Raw genomic sequence first — 18,972 nt, 5'->3', positions numbered from 1 at the left:
AGGGGAGGCAAGTGATCCGGCGATAAGAACAGGGGACCCTCGTTGAAAGGGGTCAACGCCACGTGGAAGTCAAAGAGCTGGGCGGTCCATCGAAGAAGGTCGGACCAGCTAGGGCGACCGGAGCTAGGCCGACCGGTGTTTAGCTGATGGCAAAAGGCACCCCTATGGAAGTCGGGGTTCCGGCGCTCATTGAGCAAGATCGTAGGGCCGAGCGGACGGCACGCTCGGCCGAAGGCATGAAGCATACTGCTAACAGTCGCCACAAAACACATTACCGGTAATTTCCCAAGTGGACCATCATATATGACTGGTCGAACGGAAGATGGACGTGGGCCGGTCGGATGCCTGGCAGGAGTTCGGGGAAAAAGACAAGGGACATCTTCTGACAGCTGGCATGCTTCGTGATATGGTCATACTCCAAATCACGCGACAGGGGGTTCCGCTGTCCCATCGAGGACGTGCTTGGACTGTAGCAGTATGGGTCAGGTAAGCTCACTGACAAGCCCTTACTGGGGTATGGGCTACGGACACGTGTACACCTCGATATGTGTGCACTCGCTTCTCCGCTGCCCTATATAAAGGCCCTCATCCTTCGCCTGAGGTACGCATTCTGATATTTCGAGAGCCACTTGCCACTGCTTGCTTGCCTGACTTGAGCGTCAGAGGGTCGCCGCCGGGAACCTCTTCCCGGCCCGACTTCTATGCAGGTTCGCCGGAGCTTCGTGCAACCAGTCGAAGATCCACACCAGCAGCCGGGGAGCGCCCGTGCCCAGCGTCCGTTGGTTCAGCATTCGGACAGGATCAAGTGTCATATACTTTCTCATGTGGCCATTAGTATGACTACTAGTCCTTAGACCTGAAGTCACCATAGATCCCTACATAAGGAGTTATGTACTTTGGTTTCGTCAAACGTCACCCGTAACTGGGTGGACTATAAAGGCGATTACTAGGTATATAACAAATTATGCAGAGGGATGTGAGTGATGTAGATGGGATCTATCCCTCCTATATGACGGGAGAGACATCGGTATTCTTGATAGAGTGAGACCACGAAGTGCATGGCCATGCCCAAATGAGTCAATATAGGATATTGAGCTCATTTGATTTAGTGAGTCTACTTGGTGTTCAAGATTTAGATTGATCAGAGGATGACACGGTCTATGCCTCACATTGATCAATCTAGATGTCTAGGATAGAAGGACACTTGTCATATTTTGTGAGGAGTCACAATTAGTAGTCACAAGGTGATGTCGGATCTCGACATTCTTGTAACTTGGGTAGTAATGATGTGTTGCTAGATACCGCTCATTACTTATGCTCCTAAATGGGTTTAGGGCATTGCCAACGTTATAAGAACCTATAGGGTCACACACTAAGGACAATTAGATGGAGATTAGGTTCATATGATGAACCAAGAGGATTAGATTCATTTGATGAATCAAATTGGATTAAGAGTAATCCTAATTGGGCTAACTTGAGTTCGACTCAAGTTGATTCATGTGTTCAATGAGTCTAATTTAGATTTTGACTCATTGAATCAATTTAATTAAATGAATTAGATTCATTATATTAAGTTGGCTTGAATCAAATGGTTGGATTCGATCAATCATGGAAGAGATTTGGTCAAGACTTGAGAGGAAGATTAAAAGTCAAGTTTGACTTGACTTTATGCCACCTCATTGGTGAGTTGGCATTGATGTGGACCAATGATGTTACTCCACATCATCATGGGTGCCACCTCATGAAAGTTACAAAGCCATTCTCTTTAATGGCTTCATATTAATTGAAATTAATGCAATTAATTTGGGAGTTTCACAATGTAGAGTGGCTGCCACTTTTGGTTTTGAATGAGAATTCATTTTTCATTCAAGGGTGTATCTTCTTCCTTCTTCCTCTCAAGCTCTCCCTCTCCTCCTCAACTTGGCCGAACCATACATAGGTGCTAGCACACCTTTTGTGTGGTTTTCTCCACCTACGTGTTCGTGTGGATACTTCTAGAGGAGTATCTATCTTGATACTCTTGAGATCCGGCACCGTTTGGACGAGCGGGAACGCGAAGGGCTTCGCTACAAGGGTAAATTTCTAAACATGTAGATCTAAGTGTAGATCTAGATAGTAAACTCGTACTCGTAAGTTTTTCGTAATTTTCTTCGCACGGATCCATGGCTTTGGGTGATTCGGGGTTTCCGCGACGCGAAAAGTGGTTTTCGCGGCCCGAAAAACCCAACAGTGGTATCAGAGCCACGTGCAAGGCTTGTACGAGTTTAATTTTTGGTTTTATGAAAACTAAACCTTCTGTGATTTTCTGTAAAATTTAGTTTTTTATGGTTTTATGGGTAATTTTTCCGTAGAAGCGAAACACAAGTAACTCGGCACTTGTAGGCTTCGGCTACCGGGAAGTTTTTCCTTAAACGGCTTCGTTTTGCCTCAAATCCGTTTGGGACAGCGGGCTTGGGTGCCATTAGATCGTAAAGGAGCAACTCACGATGGTTAGATCATGGGTAGGGGTACTGCCCCTAACCCCGCAAGGGGATTTGCTCCGCGATTGCACCCGAAATCGTTAAAAACGAACCTGTCGGGAAGATTTTTCCGAAACGGCAATGTCTCAACCCAAATCGTTTTGGGACAGCGAGTTTAGACGCTGTTGGATCGCAAAGGAACCCTCACGATGGTTAGATCGCGGGTAGGGGCGCTGCCCCTGGCCTCGCAAGGGGATCCGTTCCGCGATTGCGCCCGAAACCGCTAAACGGGACCGTCGGGAAATTTTACTCGTAAAATTGTAAAAAAATTAATTTTTAAAAATTATAGAAAATTATGAAAATATATAATTTTGAATTATATATTAATTTTGTGATAGTCATGGCCCAAAAACCCAATATGATTGGATTGTGTTGTAATTCATAATACGGCCTGTGTGCCTTTATGTGTTTGCGCGTGTTGTATGTTTTTATTATTCCGCGACCTGCGCGTCGTGCCTTTCTCATATATTCTGGTTGTAAATTAGATTTAGACTCGAATGTAACTCGAGTTTCAAATTGTAATGTACAAATTGGAGTGGTGGAGGGTCCACACGAGACGGAGTTCCGAGGCGGGCACAAGCAACACAAGGTGGTCAAAGGGAGGAGCTTGGAGAAGCTGTTGACCCTAGGTTGACCATTCGATCTTCTCATTGGCTTGAGAAGATCGTAGTGGGGCCATGACTAAATCACAAATAGATTAATTAGTTAATTGCTTATGTATATGATGCATGTTTAATAAGTAATTAATTAATTAGTGTCTTACGATTAGATTAGATCTAAGTCGTGCACATGATGCACCCTTGCGATTAGATTAGATCTAAGTCATGCACAAGATGCATCTTTTTCGATTAGATTAGATCTCGATCGAACCAACTCTAAATGCCTAACCGTGCCGTGATACCTATCACTACCTCGATCACATGTATTGTTGAATCTGCCAAAGCAAAGCAATACATATTATCTTGGTAGGGTACGGAGGGACAATCTTGGTCCCGCCTATCAATGCATGGGTAAATACAAACTCAATTAGATTGAGTATTCCTAGTTAACTCGGTTGGATCGAGTACAACTATAGGCATTATTCCAACGGTTGGAAAGGTAGGACAAAATCACGTTTATATTAATTCTCGGGCGTATTAGCCAAAGCTAACTCGAGTTTTAATATAAATGCGGATTTTATCCTATAAACAAGAGTTTCATAGAGATGTAATTGGTAATTGTTACCTACCGATCATACTAAATCTTGGGCGTATTAGCCAAAGCTAACTCAAGGGTTAGTATGATGTGGATCTTGTCTCACATGAATTATAGAATTCAGTGGGAGCATCATTTAGTTAAAGGCCTAATTAAATGATTAAGAATATGATATTTATTTCTGCTTTTATTCTGTTGTAGATAACCATGACGTCAAATACGAACACCTTCTCCCTGCGATCTGTCCTTGAGAAGGACAAGCTCAACGGAGCAAACTTCACGTGATGCACAGGAACACGAGAATAGTTCTCACTCAAGAACGTAAATTATGCGTTCGGGCAGCCCATTCGGAGGCTCCTCACCGATGCCCGCGGTGACAAAGATGCTTACAAGAAGCATCAAGATGGCGCATTAGATGTGTCATGTCTAATGCTCGCGATCATGAACTCTGAGCTTCAGAAACACAAGGATGCTCACGATATGGTTGAACATCTTCGTCAACTGTATCAAGGTCAAGCGAGGCATGAGAGATTTGAGATCTCAAGGGCACTGTTTCAGTGCAAGATGTCAGACGAGGCTCCTGTAGGCCCATATGTACTCAAAATGATTGGGTACATAGAGAACCTACAAAGGTTGGGGTTCTCACTTGGCCAAGAGCTGGCCACGGATCTGATCTTGCAATCCTTGCCGGATAGCTACAGTCAATTCGTTCTAAACTACAATATGAACGAGATTGACAAGCCACTGCCCGAGCTGCTCAGCATGTTAAGAACTAAGAAGGCTAAGCCCAACACTATTCTGATGGTTCAGAAACATAAGGGCAAGGGCAAGCCCAAAGGCAAGGGAAAGTCCCAAGCCAAGGGCAAAGGCAAGGCACTGAAGCCGAAAGGAGGGGTCGCCAAGGATGCTACCTGCTTCCACTGCGGTCAGACCGGGCACTGGAAGAGGAACTGTAAGGTATACTTGGAGGATCTTAAGAAGAAGCGAAGTGAGACTTCCACTTCAGGTATATATGTTATAGAAGTCAATCTATCTATTTCTACATTATGAGTATTAGATACTGGATGTGCTTCTCACATTTGTACTGATGTGCAGGCGCTGAGAAATAGCAGGGCATTGACAAAGGGCGAGGTGGACCTATGAGTAGGCAATGGAGCACGGGTTGCTGCTGTTGCTGTAGGGACTTACTTTCTATCTCTGCCCTCTGGGCTTGTACTAGAGTTAGTCGATTGTTGTTATGTGCCTGCATTAACTAAGAACATTATATCAGTTTCTTGTTTGGACAAGAAAGGTTTATCGTTTACTATAAAGAACAAATGTTGTTCCGTCTATTTAAACGATATGTTCTATTGTAGTGCACCTCTGATAAATGGACTCTATATTCTAGACCATGAGAGCCCTATCTATAACGTAAATACCAAGAGGTTCAAGTCTAATGACATGAACCAAACCTACCTTTGGCACTGTCGCTTAGGTCATATAAATGACAAGCGCTTATCCCAGCTCCATAAGGATGGTTTGCTCGACTCATTTGATTTAGAATCATATGAGATATGCGAGTCATGCCTACGAGGCAAGATGACCAAGACTCCCTTTAGTGGGCACAGCGAAAGGGCGACTGATTTGTTAGGACTCATACATAGTGATGTATGTGGCCCTTTCAATGTCACTGCTAGAGGCGGTTATAGGTACTTCATCACGTTTACTGATGACTTCAGTAGATATGGTTATGTGTACTTGATGACACATAAGTCAGAATCCTTTGAAAAGTTCAAATAATTCAAGAATGAAGTACAGAACCAGCTTGGCAAGAGTATTAAGATACTTCGATCCGATCGAGGTGGAGAATACCTTAGCCATGAGTTTCGTGACTATCTAGCTGAGTGTGGGATTCTATCCCAACTCACTCCTCCTGGAACACCACAGTGGAATGGTGTATCCGAAAGGAGGAATCGTACTCTATTAGATATGGTACGGTCTATGATGAGTCACACAGATCTTCCGACATACCTTTGGGGCTATGCTCTAGACACGGCAGCTTTTATACTCAACCGAGTTCCATCCAAGGCCGTGATAAAGACACCATATAGGATATGGACTGGGAGAGATGCCCAGGTGTCTTTCATGAGGATTTGGGGTTGTGAGGCTTACGTTCGACGTCAAGTCTCAGACAAGTTAGGACCCAAATCTGACAAGTGCTACTTTATTGGATATCCCAAGGAAACTAAGGGATATTACTTCTACATTCCCAGTCAGCACAAGGTAGTTGTGGCAAAGACTGGGGTCTTTCTAGAAAGGGACTTTGTTTCTAGAAAGACTAGTGGGAGCGCGTTCGATCTTGAAGAAGTTCAAGATGTGAACAATAGCACTGATGCCTCGATGGAAATTGAACTGGAACCACAAAGTGTTGTGGATGATGTTGTTCCACAAGGAGTTGAGGAACAACAACCAGTTCAAGTAGACATACCTCTTCGCAGGTCTGATAGGGTACGTCGTCAGCCTGAGAGATACTCATTTCTCTTGTCTGACCATGATGGCGTTGTGCTCATAGATGATGAGCCTACCACCTATCAAGAAGCTGTGATGAGACCAGATTTCGAGAAATGGCTAGAGGCCATGAGATCCGAAATGGAATCCATGTACACCAACCAAGTATGGACTTTGGTTGATCCACCTGAAGGGGTAAAACCCATTGGGTGCAAGTGGGTCTTTAAGAGAAAGACTGACATGGATGGACTTATCTATAAGGGTCGCTTGGTAGCTAAAGGTTTCAAGCAGATTCATGGTATTGACTATGATGAAACCTTTTCTCCAGTAGCGATGTTTAAGTCCATTCGGATCATGCTTGCTATTGCAGCCTACCATGACTATGAGATATGGAAGATGGATGTCAAAACCGCGTTTCTGAATGGAAACCTGCTCGAGGATGTGTACATGACACAACCTGAGGGTTTTGTAGATCCACAGCATACTAGCAGAGTATGCAAGCTGCATAGGTCCATTTATGGACTAAAGCAAGCTTCTCGGAGCTGGAATCTTTGATTCGATGATGCAATCAAACAGTTTGGTTTCATCAAGAACGAAGATGAGCCTTGTGTCTACAAGAAGGTTGTAGGGGATATAGTTGTCTTCCTCATATTGTATGTGGATGACATACTACTCATTGGGAAGGACATCCCTATGCTTCAGTCTGTCAAGACCTGGCTAGGGAGTTGCTTCTCAATGAAGGACTTAGGTGAGGCATCCCGTATTCTAGGGATACAGATCTATAGAGATAGATCTAAGAGATTGATTGACCTAAGTCAGAGTACATACATTGATAAGGTACTCCTTCGGTTTGCCATGCAAAACTCCAAGAAGGGATTTCTGCCGATGTCACATGGCATGAGTCGTTCGAAGACTCAAGGTCCCTCTTCTAGAGAGGAGAGAGACCGCATGGATCAGATCCCTTATGCCTCAGCCATAGGATCTATCATGTACGCCATGCTATGTACTCGACCTTATGTCTCGTATGCTTTGAGCATGACGAGCAGATACCAGTCAGATCCAGGTGAAAGTCACTGGATAGCGGTCAAGAATATTCTTAAGTACTTAAGAAGGACTAAAGAATATTTCTTGATATATGGAGGCAATGATGAGCTAGCTGTAAAGGGTTACAGTGATGCTAGCTTCCAGACCGACCAGGATGACTATAGATCGCAGTCGGGGTTCGTATTTTGCATTAATGGTGGTGCTGTGAGCTGGAAGAGTTCGAAGCAGGACACAGTAGTTGATTCTACATCAGAGGCAGCAAAGGAGGCAGTTTGGATTCGCAAGTTCATCACTGAACTTGGGGTGGTTCCTAGCATTGCTGACCCTATTGAGCTCTATTGTGACAACAATGGAGCTATAGCACAGGCGAAGGAATCTCGCTCACACCAGCGGACCAAACACATACTACGGTGCTTCCATCTCATTCAAGAGATCATCGAGAGAGGAGATGTGAAGATTTGCAGAGTACCTACAGAGGCTAACATCGCAGATCCCTTGACCAAGGCTTTGGCACAGAAGAAGCATGATGGTCACACTAGGTCATTTGGGCTTAGAGCCTACACTGATTGGCACTAGTGCTAGTGGGAGATTGTTAGCTAGAGCCCTAGAGCCAATCATTTGATGATTGTATTTTGGACTTATTGTATCATATTCTATATATAAATAAAGGCATTTGGATTTTGGTTATTATACTTACTTGTAATGGTGCCAAATAAACTAAGTATAATAATGTCCTTGAGTAGATGGTTCTCACCTATATCAATCGGTTAGTTGAACCGATAGTGAGATGATATAGGGAACACTACTTTTAATCATTCCTAGTCGAGTATTAACATTCAGGGACAATGTTAATGCAATAAGACTAGCATGTAGGTCAACTCGATGACTTGATCTCACAAGTCATGGATATAGAGATATCAAGTTGACACATGGGTATACATTAGAGAATGTATACTGAATGGCCCGCCATGAGAAAGTATCATGGATCGTTATATGAGTGTCATATACTTTCTCATGTGGCTATTAGTATGACTACTAGTCCTTAGACCTAAAGTCACCATAGATCCCTACATAAGGAGTTATGTACTTTGGTTTCGTCAAACGTCACCCATAACTGGGTGGATTATAAAGGCGATTACTGAGTATATAACAAATTATGCAGAGGGATGTGAGTGATGTAGATGAGATCTATCCCTCCTATATGACGGGAGAGACATCGGTATTCTTGATAGAGTGAGACCACGAAGTGCATGGCCATGCCCAAATGAGTCAATATAGGATATTGAGCTCATTTGATTTAGTGAGTCTACTTGGTGTTCAAGATTTAGATTGATCAGAGGATGACACTGTCTATGCCTCACATTGATCAATCTAGATGTCTAGGATAGAAGGACACTTGTCATATTTTGTGAGCATTCACAATTAGTAGTCACAAGGTGATGTCGGATCTCGACATTCTTGTAACTTGAGTAGTAATTGTTAGAGTGTATACTAAAAGCCTAGCTTTTGGTATGCACATTTATCTAGAAATAAGAATCACATTTGTCAAATGTCTACATTTATGATAAATGTAGTTGCTCAATTAATTTATATTGTAGATAACATGGTGTGTGGTGTCACACACAGAAGATCATGTTATCGGTTCCTTATAAATTATAAACAGTGGCTCACGACCATGATGGAAAGGAACAAACCATTGGAAGGTCGTAGTGTAATTAGGTGTTAGTTTATCTTAACTATATAATTACACTAGTACACTTAGAGTGTATTGAGTAGGACCATTTGAGGTCGTTTCTTTTATACTGACTTTATAAAGAAACAAAGACCTCGGTTATTATGGAAGTGTGTGCTCTTAATCCTAATATAATAACAAGCACATATATTTGATATTTATTTCTTTAATTTATCAATGGGTGAGATTTAGTTCGATGAATCAATAAGCTCGATAAGTTGGGAAATGATATCACTTATAGTGTGTGTTGTTGATTATAGAAGGAAACTGTGTCCTAGTAATCTAGGTTGAGAATGTCCCCAAGAGGAGCTCATAAGGATTGTCATGTTAAACCCTGCAGGTGGACTTAGTCCGACATGACGATGAAGTTGAGTGGTACTACTCTTGGAGCTAGATATTAATTAAGTGAGTTGTCAGTAACTTACTTAATTAGTGGACATTGTTATCTTAAATACAGGAGACTAACACACTCATAATAAGAAGGAGCCCAAAATGTAATTTGGGATTGGTGCGGTAGTTCAATAATAGTTCTCTAGTGGAATGAATTATTATTGATAAAATTAAGTTGTGTGTTCGGGGCGAGCACGGGATGCTTAATTTTATCGGGAGACCAAAACCAATTCCTTCTCTCGGTCCCTATCGTAGCCTCTTAATTATAGAGTACTATACCCACCTATACTCACCTTCTTACCCATCCTATAGGGGCCGACCAAGCTAGCTTGGAGACCAAGCTAGGGCCGACCATGGGTATGTTCATGGGTGAATTCATGTGGCCGTCCCTATTAAAATAAAAAGGAATTTTAATTTTAAAATTTTCTTATGTGGATAATATAATTTAAAAGAGAGTTTAAAAATTTAAATCCTTCATTTTATAAGATTCTACAAAAGATTAAGAGAAGAGTTAAAATCTCTTTCCTTATTTGTAGATTAAAAGGTTGATTTTAATTTTGGTAAAAACTTTCCTTTTAATTATATTCATGATTTAAAAGAAAGTTAAAAAATTAAAAATTCTCTTTTATTAGTTTCTACAAAAGATTAAGAAAAGATTTAATATCTTTCCTTATTTGTAGATTGAAAGGAGATTTTAATTTTTAGAGATAACTTTCCTTTTTGGAAATTATCCACATGTTTAAAAGAAATATTTTAATTTATAAAATTTCTTTTTATTAACCAATCATGAAGGGATTAAAATTATTGGAGAAATTTTTATAAATTTCTAGAAACAAATTAGGAAGTTTTAATTTTTGTTTTAATTAAAACTCTCCTTGTTTTGGGGAGAAAAGTGGCCGGCCATTATAATTTGAAAAGAGAAAATTATTTTAATTAAATAAATTTTCCTTTTCAATGGCAAAAGAATTAAGGAAGTTTTTATTAAATTTTCCTTATTTGCCAAGACCAAGGATTATAAAAGAGGGGGTAGAGGAGGCTTCAAGGCTAACAACTCTATTCTATTTTTCCTCTCTTTTCTCCTTGGGTGTGGCCGGCCCTTTCTTTCCTCTCCTCTCCTTTGTGTGGCCGAAACCTTCTCATGGTGGAGACAGCTTTGGTGGCCGGATCTAAGAAGGAGAAGAAGGAGAGAAAAGAAGCCTCTTTTCTAGCATCCCTTGGAGCATGGTGGTGGTGGCCGAACCTCTTCATCCTAGGAGAAGTTTTGATGGCCGAAACTTGTAAGGAAGAAGAAGGTGTTTGGTGGTTCTCATCTCGGAAGATCGTTGCCCACACAACGTCCGAGGTTAGAAGAGGAATACGGTAGAAGATCAAGAGGTCTTTCTAAAAGGTATAACTAGTAATTTTTGTTTCCGCATCATACTAGTTATTTTTGGAAATAATACTAAATACAAGAGGCATACGATTCTAGAGTTTCGAATTTGTTTTCGATATAGTGTTCTTTTGTTTTTCTTTCCCTTGTGATTTGATTGTTCTTTTCGGTTAACCTAAAGTTATTTTAGGAAATTAAATATTAGCTTTCCATAAAAGGTTTTGTCTAGTCGGTGGTGGTTGCTCCCATATCCAAGAAGGCCATGTGCCTCGTCACGTCAGTATTGGGAACCAATTATGGAAATTAATATTTAATGGAATTAATAACTTAAGGTGATTTGGGTCGAACGTGTTAAGTTCCGCAGGAGACCCAAGTCAAAACCTAAAAGAACGAATAGATTAAGTTTTGGATCAAACGTGTTAAGTTCCGCAGGCAATCCAAAATTTAATTTAAAAGAACACATGGTAGCTAGGAAAAGGTTCAGACCTCTGTACAAAATTTTTGTACAGTGGAACCTCTAGGTTTTCCGAGTAGCAACCAACAGTAATGATGTGTTGCTAGATACCGCTCATTACTTATGCTCCTAAATGGGTTTAGGGCATTGCCAACGTTACAAGAACCTATAGGGTCACACACTAAGGACAATTAGATAGAGATTAGGTTCATATGATGAACCAAGAGGATTAGATTCATTTGATGAATCAAATTGGATTAAGAGTAATCCTAATTGGGCTAACTTGAGTTCGACTCAAGTTGATTCATGTGTTCAATGAGTCTAATTTAGATTTTGACTCATTGAATCAATTTAATTAAATGAATTAGATTCATTATATTAAGTTGGCTTGAATCAAATGGTTGGATTCGATCAACCATGGAAGAGATTTGGTCAAGTTTGACTTGACTTGAGAGGAAGATTAAAAGTCAAGTTTGACTTGACTTTATGCCACCTCATTGGTGAGTTGGCATTGATGTGGACCAATGATGTTACTCCACATCATCATGGGTGCCACCTCATGGAAGTTACAAAGTCATTCTCTTTAATGACTTCATATTAATTGCAATTAATGCAATTAATTTGGGAGTTTCACAATGTAGAGTGGCCTGCCACTTTTGGTTTTGAATGAGAATTCATTTTTCATTCAAGGGTGTATCTTCTTCCTTCTTCCTCTCAAGCTCTCCCTCTCCTCCTCAACTTGGCCGAACCATACATAGGTGCTAGCACACCTTTTGTGTGGTTTTCTCCACCTATGTGTTAATATGGATACTTCTAGAGGAGTATCTATCTTGATACTCTTGAGATCCAGCACCGTTTGGACGAGCGGGAACGCGAAGGGCTTCGCTACAAGGGTAAATTTCTAAACATGTAGATCTAAGTGTAGATCTAGATAGTAAACTCGTACTCGTAAGTTTTTCGTAAATTTTCTTCGCACGGATCCATGACTTTGGGTGATTCGGGGTTTCCGCGACGCGAAAAGCGGTTTTCGCGGCCCGAAAAACCCAACAGTACCGATCCCAAATTACATTATGGGCTCCTTCTTATCATGAGTGTGTTAGTCTCCCTGTGCTTAAGATAACGAATGTCCACTAATTAAGTAAGTTATTGACAACTTACTTAATTAATATCTAGCTCTAAGAGTAGTACCACTCAACTTCATTGTCATGTCAGACTAAGTCCACCTGTAGGGTTTAACATGACTATCCTTATGAGCTCCTCTTAGGGACATTCTTAACCTAGATAACTAGGACACAATTTCCCTCTATAATCAACAACACACACTATAAGTAATATCATTTCCCAACTTATCGACCCTATTGATTTATCGAGCTAAATCTCACCCTTTGATAAGTTAAGAAATAAATACTAAATATATGTGCTTGTTATTATATTAGGATTAAGAGCACACAGTTCCATAATAACTAAGGTGTAGTTCTTTTACTAAGTTAGTATGAAAAGAACTAACCTAAAATGGTCCTACTCAATACACTTGGAGTGTATCAGTGTAAGTTATTAGTTAAGATAAACTAATATTTAATTTCACTACGACTACTTCAACAGTTTGTTCCTTTCCATCTTAGTCGCGAGCAACTGTTTATAATTTATAAAGAACCGACAACATGATCTTCTGTGTATGACACCACACACCATGTTGTCTACTATATAAATTAATTGAATAAATTACATTTAACAAATAAATGTAGATATTGACCACTGTGATTCTTTATTTATAAATAAATGTTTATACTAAAGCTAGGCTTTTAGTATACACTCTAACAATCTCCCACTTATACTAAAAGACTATGCTTCCATATATCCTGCCATACATCTGATTCCCAAACCTTCAACATGCCCATCAAAAGCTCTTGCCTTAAGGGCTTTAGTGGAAGGATCTTCTAGATTATCACTTGATGCAATCTAGGCGACAACAACTTCTCCTCGTTTATATGATTTCTCGTATTGGGTGGTACTTGCGCTCTATTGTGTTTACTTGCCTTATGGACTTATGATTTCTTCGAGTTTGCTACTGCACCACTATTATTACAATAAATTGTAATAATTTTTGGGCAAATCAGAAAACATGTCTAAGTCCATCATGAAGTATCTAAGCCATATAGCTTCTATGACTGCCTCAGAGGCTGCCACTTACTCAGCTTCTATGGTAGAGTCCGAAAAAGCACCTTTGCTTATCACTCTTCCATAGTTATGACTTCACCTCCTATTGTAAACACAAAACCCTGAGGTCGACTTACTATTGTCCCTATTCGACTGGAAGTCAAAATTTGTGCAACCCACAGGGACCAAATTATCTGCCTTGTAATCTAGCATATAATCTCTAGTGCCTCTAAAGTACTTTTATATATGCTTTACCGCAGTCCAATGTCCTTGTCTAGGGTTACTTTGATATCTGTTAACCATGCCCACGACAAAGTAGATATCTGGTCTCGTACACAACATTACATACATTAGGCTTCCCATAGCCGAATCATAAGGAGTAGATATCTGGTCTCGTCTTCATGTCCTCTATCTCCTTTGATGTCTTCGGAGACATCTCTTTTAGATAAAGCTACTCCATGCCTAAAAGGTAAGAAACCTTTCTTGGAGTTCTGCATGCTAAAATGAGCAAGGATTGTATGAAGCTTGAGATAAGCACAACATTCTTTTCTTGCGATCCCTTATGACTTTGATCCCAAGAATGTGTGCTCATTCTCTTAAGTTCTTCATATCGAATTGTTTGGACAACCATACCCTTACTTCTGACAACATTTTGATATTGTTTCCAACTACCAAAAATGTCATCTACGTATAGTACAAGAAATACCACCACGTTTCTATCACACTTCTTGTATACACAAGACTTATCCGATCACTAAATAAATCCATAGGTCTGGATTACTTCATTAGACCAGATGTCCAAGACCTTGAAGCTTTGCTTCAGTCCATAGACTGATTGAGCTTGCACAAGATGCTCTTTGCCCTTTACAATAAACCCCTACTGGTTGCTTTATATGGATGCTTTCTTCAAGACTTCCATTAAGGAAAGCTGTCTTGACATCCACTTGCCAAATCTCATAATTGATAAAAGAATCCGGATAGACTTAAGCATGGCTACCAGTGAAAAAGTTTCCTTTTTCAACAAGCCTTGCTTTGAAAGTTTCCACCTTCCCGTCTATCCTCTTTTCCTATTGTAGACCTATTTTCACTTAATGAATTTTACACCATTTGGTGATTCTACAAGCTCCCAAACTTTATTAGAATACATATATTCTAATTCTGTATTCATTGCACTTTGCAAAGATGCTGCATCTTTATCTTGGAGTGCTTCGTCATATGTCTGGGGATCAGGTTCATGTCCACCAGGGATCAAGTCCAAAGACTCTCCCAAAACATGAATCTTTTAGGTTGCCTAACAACCCTCCCACTACGACGAGACACTTTCTGCAATTGTGTATCATTTGTGATACGTGTTGCAGTTTCTTGTGATATTTCATCTTATACAGTTGGTACTAGATTAAACGTGTCCTTTAATTTCCTTAAGAACAATTTTTACTCATGGGCTTGTGGTTCATAGTATAGTCCTTTTTCTAAAATCGGGCATTGGTGCTAACAATGACCTTTCGATTTTAAGGACTATAAACCTCTTTTCATTTTTTCTAGGATAACTCACAAACAAGTGAACTCTTGTCCAACTTATCAGTGTCTCTCATGTGCTAGACCACCCAAATCTGAATATGCTTCAGACTAGGCTTATGCCCATTCTGTAATTCTATGGGAGTAGAGAGCTCTGACTTAGAAGGTACTATGTTTACTTCCGTTTCCAGTGTATATCCTTAAAATGAATTTGGTAATTTTCTGAATAACTCATCATCGATCTAATTATTCCATAAGAGCCTTATACCTTCTTTCTACTACACCATTCTGTTGGGGTATACCAGGTGCAGTTAGTTGGGATTGAATCCTAACTTCTGATAAGTGACTCCTAAACACTCCTAAGAGGTACTCGTTACTACGATTTCACCGTAGTGTCTTGATACTTTTACTTTGACGTTACTCCACATCAGCCTAGTACTCTTTGAACTAATTAAAGCACTTAGACTTGTGGCGTGTCAAGTAAATGTATAATTATCTCGAATAGTCATCTATAAAAGAGACGAAATATTCGAAACAACCTCTTGCCTGGATAGTCAAAGGTCTACACAAATCAGAATGAACCAATTCCAACACATCTTTGGCTCCATACCCCTTAGACTTAAAAGCTTCTTGGTTATTTTTCCTTCCAAGTAAGACTCGCAGGTTGGAAAGATTTTCACTACCAATGAACCCAAGAGTTCATTGGTTATTATCCTTTGAATCCTACTCAAGTTAATATAAGCTAACCTTAGATGCCAAAAATATGATTGGTTCATTTCCGAAGGTTGCTTTCTCTTATTAAAGTTAGAAGATGTGTTATTAATTTCCATTTATTGCATCATGGGAGTTATTGGATTATAAATTGTCAACCAACGTACCAGAATAAATAACTTTCCTATTTTTCTTGATAACAAGTTTGTTATCAAAATAGACAGAATTTCTATTCTTTGATAGTTTAGAAACCAAAATCAGGTTCTTTCTAAACATGGTATGTAAAAACAATTTTCTCAAAATCCACTTTTTATTCTTATCAGAGGATAAACATCTCCCACTGCAACAGCTGCTACTTTTGCAGTAGTGCCCATATAGACGATGATTTCCCTTTCATATAGTTGTCGGATTTCCTGGAACCCCTGCAATGAATTGCAGCCATGATCAGTGGCTCCCGTATCTACACACCAGGTACCGGTAGATAACACCACTAAACATGTTTCAACAACTAATGAATTAAATACACCTATATTGTTCTAAGTTCTAAGAGGACAGTCTACCTTAATGTCCAAGTCCTATTTCCAATCATTATAATTGGGACTACTAAGTTTTTTCTATAGTATAACAACTAGAGGATTGACAAACATTTAAAATCCTAAGAATCACAAAAATATTTGGTCAAGACCAACACTTTAAAATCCCCGTGAATTTTGTATGCCACGATAGTGTGGACGTATACAAATTCAAAAAGGAGATTTTATCCATTAATTTTATTATCTCGTCATCCTAACTTCATGACAAATAAAATTAATAGTTGGTCTATCTTTGATCAAATATTTTGGTCAAAACTTTGAATTTAAAATAACATTGATTCCTCAAACAATATTATTTAAATTCACCAACACCTCAAACACTGGGAATATTGCATGCCATGATAGTGTGGACGTATACAAATTCGAACATTTGTAAGAGGAGGGTTTTCCCCATTAATTATCTTGTCAATAAATCTTTATGACAAATAAAATTACCTCAAACATCGTGAATTTTGTATGCCACAATAGTGTGGACGTATACAAAACCAAACATTTGTAAGAGGAGTTTTTCCCATTAATTTTATTTTCTTGTCATCCTAACAAATAAAATTACCTCATACACTGTGAATTTTGTATGCCACGATAGTGTGGACGTATACAAAAACTTGACATTTGTAAGAGGGGGTTTTAATTTTATTATCTTGTCAACTTATCTTTTTGACAAATTAATAGTTAGTTTTTCTTTGGTCACACAAAGAATAGCAGTGGCTCCGATGGGGAGGATACTATTAGACGTGCCTAAGTGTATACCATTACTTGATACTAAGTCCATTAATAAGATTGTGTCCCTTCCGATGGGGAAGATCACACGCTCTTAATTAATTTCCTATAGTCATCCTAAATGGAAGTTTGATCTAGTGATCCGCAAACAAACTCATCCGATATGGAGGAAAACACTCAGAGCCAACGTGCAAATTTGTTTGCATCACTTACAAACCAGTAATGGAGACCATGGAATTTATTAAAATAAATCTCTCTCCCACTTATTAATTTAAAGTGAGGAATTTCAAACTATTCTAGCATACATCACATGCATACATATACATCACAATAAATAAAAATAATAAATATGGAAATTATTTTTCCAACTATTATGACCTTTACCATCACTATCCTCCATGTGCTCCAACCCTAGCTGCTGCCATCTTTAGCCACCGCCATCGGGTCAAATCATCGCATCCATCTTGCTTTTTATTCTGCTGCGCCTCTGGTGCTCCAAAAGTACCATGCCTCGCAAGCATCTGATCCGCGAAAAAAATAGAATTTTACATATATCGATCATATATTCCTCGAGGGAATGTACATGTAATCTAGATAGAAAATAAAATTCCTAAATCCTAGGGCTAATACAACTCCTGCTATATTAGTTAATACAATCATGCACACACAAAATAATGCCCTTGACATGTCCAAGGGTCCAATCACACACAACATCTATAAGCCATAATAGTTGGAACCTGCAACCAAACAGTTAGCACATCCTACTATTATCCTGCCTAAATTATGTATGACATGTGCATAACTTATTTGAATTCTAAACACACAGAGGCAAACCCTAGCTCTGATACTAATTGTTGGTTAGTCCTAGGAAAATCGTACCGGTTCCACTGTATAAAAATTTTGTACAAGTGTCGAACCTTTCCTTAAATAACATATTGTGTTCTTTAGAAGTTAAATTAGGAATCACAAACGAAACTTAACATCATTGATTCCAAATTTAACTTATTTGTTCTTAATGGTTTAGATTTGAATCGCAAGTAGAACTTAACACTATTGATTCAAATCCACCTATATTATTAATTCCATTAAATATTAATTTCTAAAATTGGCTTCTAGGATTGCATGGCGAGGCACATGACCTTCTTGGATATGGGAGCAACCACCACCGCCTAGACAAAACCTTTTAAGGAAAGCTAATATTTAATTTCCTTAATAACTCTAGGTTAACCAAAAAGAACAATCCAATCACAAATTCAAAAATAAAGAAAACACAAACTCGAAAAACTAATTCGAAATACTAGATCTAATGCCTATTGTGTTTGGAATTCTTACAAAAAGAAATAACTAGCATGATACAAAAAACAATTGCTAATTATACCTTCTCTTTGTATGTTAATGACCTCGAGATCTTCTGCCGTATTCCTCGCCTCGCCTTGTACGTCGTGTGGGCGTCGATCCTCCAAGATGAACACCACCCAAAGAGCTTTCTTCTTCCTCCTCTAAATCCGGCCACCACCACCAATTCAGGAATCAAAGAGAGCAAGGGAAAGGAAAGGGGAAAGATCCGACCATAATAGAGAGAGCTCAAGCAAGCGAATAAGAGATGATGCAATCCCTTCTTCTCCTTTCTTTGTATCCGACCACACCAAGCAACCACAAGAGGTGGCCGGCCCTAGCATGAAGGGAAGCAAGGGTCGGCCCTTAGGAGAAGAGTAGAGAGAAGAGAGAAAAAGAATAGCATCTCAATGAGGCCTCTCCTCCCCTTCTTTTATAATACTTGCCCAAGGCAAATAAGGAATGACTTTTTACAAAAATTAAAATCTTCCTCTTGTTTTTCCTTTTCCCTTTTAATTTTTCCTTTTCTTTCCTCTTGATTGAATCAATCTCCAATCATATATTGGTTTTAATTTGATTGGATGATGATTGAATCCTATTGGCCGGCCCCTTGCTTGGGCACCAAGCAAGGGTGGTCGGCCTCTATAAGGAAGGTAAAGATATCTTTTGTAAAAATTTATAAACTCTTATAAACTTTTACAAGCTCTCTTTTAATTTCCTAAAGTGGATGTTAAAAAAGGAAAGTTTTAAAA

Source organism: Zingiber officinale, chromosome 1A (assembly GCF_018446385.1).
Source record: "Zingiber officinale cultivar Zhangliang chromosome 1A, Zo_v1.1, whole genome shotgun sequence".
NCBI classification, from domain to species: Eukaryota; Viridiplantae; Streptophyta; class Magnoliopsida; order Zingiberales; family Zingiberaceae; genus Zingiber; species Zingiber officinale.
This window is presented reverse-complemented; position numbering follows the sequence as displayed.